The sequence below is a fragment of the Thalia democratica genome, chromosome 5 (assembly GCF_965202585.1).
Source record: "Thalia democratica chromosome 5, ktThaDemo2.hap1.1, whole genome shotgun sequence".
In the NCBI taxonomy this organism is placed as follows: Eukaryota; Metazoa; Chordata; class Thaliacea; order Salpida; family Salpidae; genus Thalia; species Thalia democratica.
Window position 1 is genome coordinate 78711761 of NC_139169.1, and position 9644 is coordinate 78721404.

Consider the following 9644-nt stretch of genomic DNA (forward strand, 5'->3'; position numbering starts at 1 on the left):
ATTTTAAGAGCTAAGTCTCTAAAATATAGTAAAAACTCTATTTGACTACAAAAACTAATTACATTAAACTTAAATTTTTTACATGTTTTAATAGTTTTTTTTGCTAAATTATTATCCAGTCACTTTTTAGTTTTTAAGATGTTAGTTTATCATTCAACAAAATATACTTAAAAATAATACAAACTTTTAATGATAAATACATTTTTTTAATTACTACACTTAAATATCTTTCGATTAATTATTTGAAACATACTTAAGATGTTTTAACTAGAAAAATTAGTTTCAAACTTATTTAAATTCTTTTATTTTCTTTTCCAAAATATTTACTTTGTTGGATAATTTTTTAACTGAAATTATTAGTTTTTTCTTTTCAATTTGTAGTTTTTCTACTTGAGTTTGAAAGTAAGTTGTTTTTAGCTTGTAAATTATCAACTAACACTTTCAAATTTGTCAGAAGTAAATTAGCTTGGTTTGAAACATCTAAGAAGAAACAACTTGGATAGATTTAAAAAAATTCTATCCTTGGATTTTATAAAAAAAGAAAAAAAATTAATATGGTATTTAGACATGCCTTATATAAGAAATTCAAAAAAAAAACACATAAATAGCTAAAGTTTTAACAGTATAATATTTTTTTAACTCAAAGTTTTAACAATTTTACAGTAATATAAATAGTTTTTTAATGTATTATATTATCTACTACCTTATTGCTAAAATTTATAAGTTTTATCTACAACTTCTTAATATTAAACAAGATTGACGTTAAAAGGTACCCGTAGTGTGCGACTCGATAACTGAAAGGTTTTATCAGGACCTAAAACTAAACATTTTTAGCGTATTTGTTGTCGTCCAATAAACTTTATATATACGAAACCAAAGTCAAAGTTATAAAAGTAATCATAAAACTTTTTAAAACCAAATTCATATGATAATTAACTAAATTCAAATAAGTAATATTGACTAACCATCATTTAAAGAAAATATTTTACTTGTTATTTCCATAATGTTGTTAATGATATTTTTATACCACTGAAAATATTTCAACAAAGTTAATAAGATACCTATAAAATAAACAAAAAATATGAATAAATAAACTAAACAGAAACATTAGCACTCTACATTGTTAATTTTAACACATAAAAAAACAAAGAATAAATAAATCTACCAAAATAATTTGTCAAAAGAATTACTACTTAATAACTAAGTATTATTTAAACTAACAAATTTCATAAGTTTAAAAACTATTTTAGTGTAAAAATATTAAAATTATGGTTAAACTATAAGCTGGTTTGCAAAAAATTAAAGCCTTTTTAAAACCTTTTTAAAATTTATGATACTTATTAAAACAAAAAAGATCTACTTTAAAATCGCTAAGTAGTCCAATGGTAACAAAACGACATTAAACAATTTGAAAGTTTCAAATTAAACATTTACATTCAGACATTTGTGTATGAAACCACTTTCTTAAGAACAAATATTTTAAAACTTAATAAAGGAAAGTTTAAAAATATTTATTTTATTCACATAATGTAAATATATATCAACTTAAAAAGTTACTACAACATATTATTTGCTTCTAAACAGGTATAAACTAACAAACAGTAATAGTTCAGAAGTGTTTAAGTTAGGAAGGTTATTAAATAAGAAAAAATACTTTTTCACATAAAACTTACAAAAAAAATTAAAAAGTTTACTTAAATGAATTATTTTTATATCAATAAAACTTTTATAAGTTTGTTTATTTAAATGCTACTTTATACAAAATCACAAATGTTAAAATACTTTCATATGCAGAGTTGATTTAAATAAAATACTAAATAAAATTTTATGTTGTTCTTTTTTAATTTTTCAGAAACCAAGACTTATCATCAATAAATAGTTGAAGCACAAATAAAAACATACTAACAGCCAATAACACAGTTTTAATTCTTTATTTAATGAAAAACGCTGTAATTCAAGTAAAATAAAAATTAAATGATACAATTTAACAAAATATTTTAACAAAACTAATTTTAAAAAAATATATCAGTTTATACCTTAGTAAGTAAACTAAATAGCTACTTTAAATGTAGCAATTATTAGGAAATAAAAACTTTATTTCTATTAGGCTCAAATAAAATTAGTTAAGTAAACTTAAAAACAAAACATGTTTTAAGCCTATATAAACTTAGTAGTAATTTAAACTATGTTAAAAGTTATGCAGATAGTCAAAAAAAAAAGAGTATAAGCCAAAATCTGCTTTAGGTAAACAACTTAATTTTAGATGCAATTTAAGTTTTAAAACCTAACAACTAAACTAAAATGCTTAAGTGCAAATAATTAACAGGTCTACAATTACTTAAACACTAAATTATTACAATCAGAATGTCACTTTTTCTCATGAATTTTAAGGTGCCGGTTCAAGTTATATTTTATGTGACTTTTATAACCACAATTACTACAAGAAAATTTTGGTTCATAATGAAATACCATGTGATAATTTAAACCATCTTTTGTTTTGAAAAATCTTCCTTCTGGGCAAATAGAACATTTAAAAGATTTAACTTCACTGTGAGTTGCTTGATGAACAATTAAATTACTTTTGTTAGCAAATTTTCTATCACAAATTTTACAAGCGAAAGGTTTTTCCATAGTATGTGTTCTATAATGGATTTTAAGTTTTGATTTAAAGTTGAACTTCTTAAAACAAACATCACATTCAAAAATATTTCCTGTAAATTATTAAAACTTTCACCGGTTTTAATTTTAAGCATATCAATAAGTTTATATACTTAATTTTATATTATCAACAAAAGAATACTTAACAAAGTGCTAATAGACATTGTTGTAAGTTTATTTCTATAAAGTCATACAAGTGATTTTATACAAATAAATATTTGTTTTTGAAATCAATAAAGATATTTTCTTTGTTTATAGTTAAGTTTTTGTTCAAAATAGTTTTACATGTTATATTATAGGTAAAAATAGATATATTATATTAATCTTTACATTAAAAATATTTTAATACATAAAATTCTTAAAAAAATAAAAAAAAATAATAATTTAGAGCTATAAACTGGAGGAAGGGTAAATATTGAAACTAAAATAAATGTAAATTTATCTTTATATTAATAATTAAGGTACCAGTAATTTCAGAAAAATTTTTAAATATAAATTTAATTAAGAGATAAGTGATCAAAGTTGGACAGGAATATTCATTTATCAAAGGGTCAAACAAAAAAAAATCAAGATTTTCATTAAAATCTAAATCCTACAATTTCTAACAATAGTTTTTAATCTTTCTCAGTGCGGCAATTATAAACAGCTTATAAAAAAAGTATAACCAAATATTTTTGTTTTAAAATAAACAATTTTTTTTTACTTTTGGTCATAGTTTTATTTTTCAAACAACTGTTTCCTACAAGTTTTTATAAATATTGCAGGAAATTTTCCTGAAAATATTTAAGATGTGAACTGCTTAATAAACATAGGAGATATATTGTTCTGAATATTTGAAAATTCTGAAAAGATTTGTCATGAAAAATTTCTTCTTTCTACATTTGTACCATAAACTTTTTACAAAACTGACTATTTCTCAAAAGTTAATATAATTTTTAAATTCTTAAAAACATCATCTAGTATTAACTCAGAGCTTTCAAAAAAGTATCAATATTATTTTTAATGGTAACTTTCTCCCTCTATGGACTTAATTGCTTAGGAAACTAAGTTTACTTAATATAAATTAAATGTTTTGATTTAATTTATTTTTTAGTTTTCATAAAAAATTACTTATATCTTATTTGTTTATCTCAATTAAACTTATGAAAATAACTATTTGTTTGTAAGAGTTATGCTAAGCTTTATTAGTGTTGGTAGCTTTAATGTTGAAAAAATAAATAAAGTAACTAACTAGTTTAATTTGTACTTGTAAGAAAAAATATACGAAAATTACTAAGAATAAAATATACTTAATATTAAAAATGCGTAGATAACATATTTTATTCTTAGTGATATTTATGTTTTCAATGTATAGTAACTGATTATAGATTATATAGCTAGTGTATTAGTACATTTATAAAAACTTACCGATTGATTTAGAAGAGCTACTAACTTGGTCATTAAAATTCTGCATTTTTCCAACTTTTTTTTCAGATTTTGCCCAATCTGAAAAATAACTAATCGTATTGAAAGCTCATTAAATTTAGGTGTCAAACATAAAAACTTATACTGACTTGGACTATCTATAAGAGTTTTTTCAGTTACTTGAGTTTTGTTCAAGTCCTTTGGTACTTTTTTGAACATTTTAATTTCGACATTTTTCTCAGCAGGACAAGTATTGACATCTGTAACAAAAGTTTTAATGGTGTTTAAGAAAAAAATTAGAAGCAAAAACTAAATGCCTTAAGTAATTTATAAATTCTACTTGGTTTTTTACTAACTGTTTTTAGAAGTAACAGGTTTATCAAAAAATTGTTGAACATCACTAGATAAAAATTCAACTTGATCTGATTTATCTTGATTATTTTCTTCTTTTCTATTAAATATGTTTTACATTTGAGGTGACTTCAATAAAATTTTCAATTATTAGAGCCAAGACACTAAAATATAGTTAACTACTTGACTACAAGAATTAATTACACTAAACTTGAATTTTCTATATATCATAATAGTTTTTTTTTTCTCAATTTTAATCTAGTCACTTTTCAGTTTTGAAGATATTAGTTATTCTTTCAACAAAACTTACTAAAATGTAATAAAATATTTTAATAAGTAAATCTACTTTTTTTTATATTTTCAACCTATTAAGTAATTATTTGAAGCATATTTTAACTATAAAACTTAGTTTCAAACTTACAATTGTTTTATTTCCTTTTCCAAACTATTTACTTTGTTGGACAATTTCTTATTTGAAATTATTATTAGTTGTTTCTTTTCTATTTGTAGCTTTTCTTTTTGAGTTTCAAAGTAAGTTGTTTTAGCTTGTAAATTATCGACTAACACTTTCAAATTTGTGAGAAGTAAATTAGCTTGGTTTGAAACATCTGAAAATAAACAATTTATGCAGATTGAATAAATTTTCTCAGTAAATGAAAATGTTTAAAAATAATACAAAACTAGTTTTGTTAATAAACTAAAAAAATGTTTGTATGTTATATAGACATGTCTTGTATATGTTACTGGAAAGTAAACGTACTCAAACATAATTTTTATTACCAAACAATAAAAACGCTTTCAACTAATAACTGTACAGTAATGTTAAAATTTTTAAATATTATTATTATTATAACTATAATCTTATTGGTAAAAACTATACGTTTTTTTATAATTTGTTAATTATAAAACTGAAGTCAAAGTTATAAAAGGCATTATAAAATTTATTAAAATAAAATTCATAATATAATTAATTAAATTCAAATAAGTAGAGTTAACTAACCATCATTTGAAGAAAATATTTTATTTGTTAGTTCCATTATGTTATTAATGATATTTTAATATCACTGAAAATATTTTTCAAGTTAAAAAAAACCTCTGAAAATAAAATATATGAACAAATAAACTAAATTGAAACTTTAGGACTCTACATTATTAAATTTTATACAAAAAAACATAGAATAATTTAAAATAGAATGAAATTGCTAATAGAATTAATTCCTATTATTTATTTTTTTAATTAATGCATTTTATATGAATAAAACGACTTTAGAGTAAAATAAAGTTCAAGTTATAAATTGATAAAAAAAAGCTCTTTTAAGGTCTACTTAAAACTTAAAATTTATTAAAACGAATGAAACTTTGAAATTAACTAAATAGTCCAATAGTAACAAAACATTTTTAGTATATCATTAAACAATTTGAAAGTTTAAAATTTAAAACTTTAACTAAGACATTTAGTATATACTTATTATTAATACCAAATCTCTTTTTAAGAACAAGTATTAAAAAAAACTAAATAGTTTTATGTTATTCAGACATTGTTAGTATATTATAACTTAAAAAATACTTGAACTATTTTATTTGCTTCAAAAAAAGGTGTATACTAATAAACAGTAAAAGTTCTGAACTGTTTAAATTAAGAATGGTGTTTAAAGGTAAGAAATATAATCATTTCATTAAAAACTAACAAATAATATAAAAAAGTTAACTTAAATGACTAATTTTAATATAATTAAAATTTTATACATTTGTTTATTTAAATGTTTCTTTTTACAATTAAATCAAAATTTCAAACTATACTCATATGCAGTTTTCGTTTAAATCAAAAAATGCTAAATAAACTTTTAAGTTGTCTTATTGTCATTTTTAGATACTTAGTAACCTTATATAACAGTTGAAGCACAAATAAAAACATAATAATAGCCATTTAAAAAACTTCATTACTTTATTTAGTGAGAACGTTGCATTTCAAGTAAAATAAAAAACAAATATAAGTGCTACAAAATGATAAAACATTTGAACAAATTTAAAATAAATACATCAGTTTATACTTTTAGTAAGTAAAATGAACAGCTACTCTACGTGTAGTAATTTTGTAGAACTAATTTTTTTTTATTAGAGGTACAAATTAGTAAAGTTATTGTAAAAACAAAACATATTTTTAGCCTTAATCTATATAAACTTAAAGTTGTATTTACAACTTTGTCAAATTCTATGTTAATAGGTATGAACAACTTAGTAAACACAAAAAATTCTTTTAATAAAAAACTTAATTTCAGAAGAAGTTTAAATTTAAAAACCTAACAACTAAAATAAACTGATTAGGTGCAAATAAATAGCATGAGTACAGTTACTTAAAAAACACTAAATTATTACAACGTCATTTCTTGTCATGAATTTTGATATACTTATTTAAATTAAATTTCGTGTGACTTTTATAATCACATTGATCACAAGAAAATTTTGGTTCATAATGAAATACCATGTGATGTCTTAAACCATCTTTTGTTTTAAAAAATTTTCTTCTGGACAAATAGAACACTTCAAAGATTTAACTTCACTGTGAGTGGCTTGATGTCTTACTAGCTGACTTTTTTGAGCAAATTTTCTATCACAAATTTTACAAGCAAAAGGTTTTTCCCCAGTATGTATTCTATAATGGGTTTTGAGCGCAGATTTACAAGAAAACTTTTTAAGGCAAACATCACATTCAAATACTTTTCCTGTAAATGTTTTAAACTATTATTAACATCAACTTCAAACATAGTTATGTATACGTATATATTTTATTCTACTATAGAGTTCAAAACAAATAAATAAGACACAGTAATCTATCCACAAAGGAGATTGATAATTATTATTTTATTATTTTTGAGAAAAACAATTACAAAGTTTCACCACAAGCGGATTTTCAAATTGTATTTTTAAATTTAAAGACAATTTTGTAAAAAAAACTTAATTCAACCCAATTTTTAATTATTTGTCATTTTTACTATGATTATTTTACAACAGATCTACAATTTAAAAATCCGCTTTGCGGTGAAACATTGTAATTGTTTTTTTTTCAAAAACAATTAAATAATAACTATATTTTATTCTATACAAACAACATAAATATATTTAAAGACTCAATTACAATTTGTTGTAACTTATTTTCTATTAAGTACAATTGAAACAAATAAATGTCTATACATTTCTATGAACTTTTTGAAATTGTATCAAGCAATTTTATTTGTCAATATTTATACCTAACCATTAGTTTAATTTAGTTTAAATTTGTTATCCATAAAAATTATAGATAACAACAAGTATATGATGTAAGGCTTAATATCTATAAAATTTTCGAAATATGATAATTTTAATTAAAACTAAAAAACTACTTTAACGTAATATAAGGGGAAAAATTACTATTTTATGTTATAACTTTTTTTTACATTAGTTACCAAGCTTCTAGTAGTTTTTAAATACTTTTTAAAAATTTTTAGGAGCTGTTTAGACAAAATCGATCTAAGTGGGAGAGTTTAATAAATTTCTTATAAAAATTTCAAACAAAATTGAAAGCAAAACTACTTCGATAAAAGTCTATCTCCTTCAGTATTTTATCAATAGTTTTGTAACTTTTACAGTTAGGTAATTATAAAAAAAAGTGTGTAAGATGTGGAGTTATAAACTAAATTTGTGTTAAAATAAATATAAAAAAGACAATTTTATTATTTTTATAATATTTTATCTATTTATTTTTCAAACAACTGCCTCCTACAAGTTGTTCTAAATATTTCAAGGAAAACTTCCTAAAAATTTAAATTGAATTTCTTTAAAAATGTAGGTGATAAACTTTCAGTAAAAATTTCAGAAATTTCTTCTCTTTATTTTTGTATCACACTATTAAAAAAAAATAAAATTTCTGGAGATTTTAATAAATCATATTATCCTAAAATAACATCTTCCAGTATGTACTAAAGGCTTTGAAATAAAAATCAATACTTTTTTAAATAGGTTTTGGACCGTATTCATCTATGACCTTGAAAGAATTTTATTTAGTTTAATTTAAATATAAGTAATTTTTTATTAGAACATGTTTTGTTTAAGTTTTAATCAAATATTTATTAATACTTAACACTTTGCGGACATTAAAAATTAAAACTTATTGTTAACCTTCATTATTATTGATAGCTTTATTTTTATTTAAAATAAACAAATTTACTAACTAGTTTAATTTGTACTTAAGTGAGATAAAGTAAACAAATATCACTATGAATAAAATATACTTAATGCTAAAAATGTGTAGTTTAGATATTTTATTCTTAGTGATATTAAGGTTTTTTATTTGTGGCAACTGATTATAACTTATAAAGCTAGTATATTAGTAGATTTATAAAAACTTACCAATTGATTTAGAAGAGCTACCAGCTTGGTCATTAAATTTCTGAATTTTTCCAACTTTGTTTTCTGATTTCGCACATTCTGAAATATATATCTTTAATGAAATCTTTTAAAACTTAGGTGTCAAACATAAAAACTTAGACTCACTTGGGCTTTTTACAAGAGTTTTTTCAGTTACTTGAGTTTTGTTCAAGTCTTTTGGTACTTTTTTGAACTTTTTTATTTTGATATTTTTCTCAGTAGAACAAGTATTGACATATGTAGTAAAAAAAAATATTTTAGAAAATGAGAACAAAAATTTAACACATTAAGTAATTTAAATATTCTACTTTATCATTAACTAACTATTTTTAGAAGTAACATATTTATCACTAAACTTTTCAACATTGTTAGATAAAAATTCAACTTGATCTGATTTATCTTGGTTTTTGTGTTCATTTTCTATTAGACATACTAAAATTAAATTTAGCTTCATAATAAAATGTTACAAATATCAGTAAAACAAATTTCAATGTTATAGACGAAGAAGAGCTAAAACACTAAAATGTAGTATAAGTTTAGGACTTGTTACAAAAACGAACAACATAAAATTTTAATTTTCTATGTCATAACAGTTTTAGTCTAGTTGCCTTTTAGTTTTGAAGATATTAGCAGGGTTGCAAAAGGCTTTTAAGATATTTTTTCCAGGTTATCGAAAGTACAAGTTTTAGTCAATTTCTAGTAAAAATTTTAAGGTAAAAAACTGTCTTGAATAGTATAACAACATTGAAAATATATTGTAAAACAACTTCAAGAGTATTCTTTAATAAAAATTTTTAATTATAAAAATAAAACCTGTATAATAGACA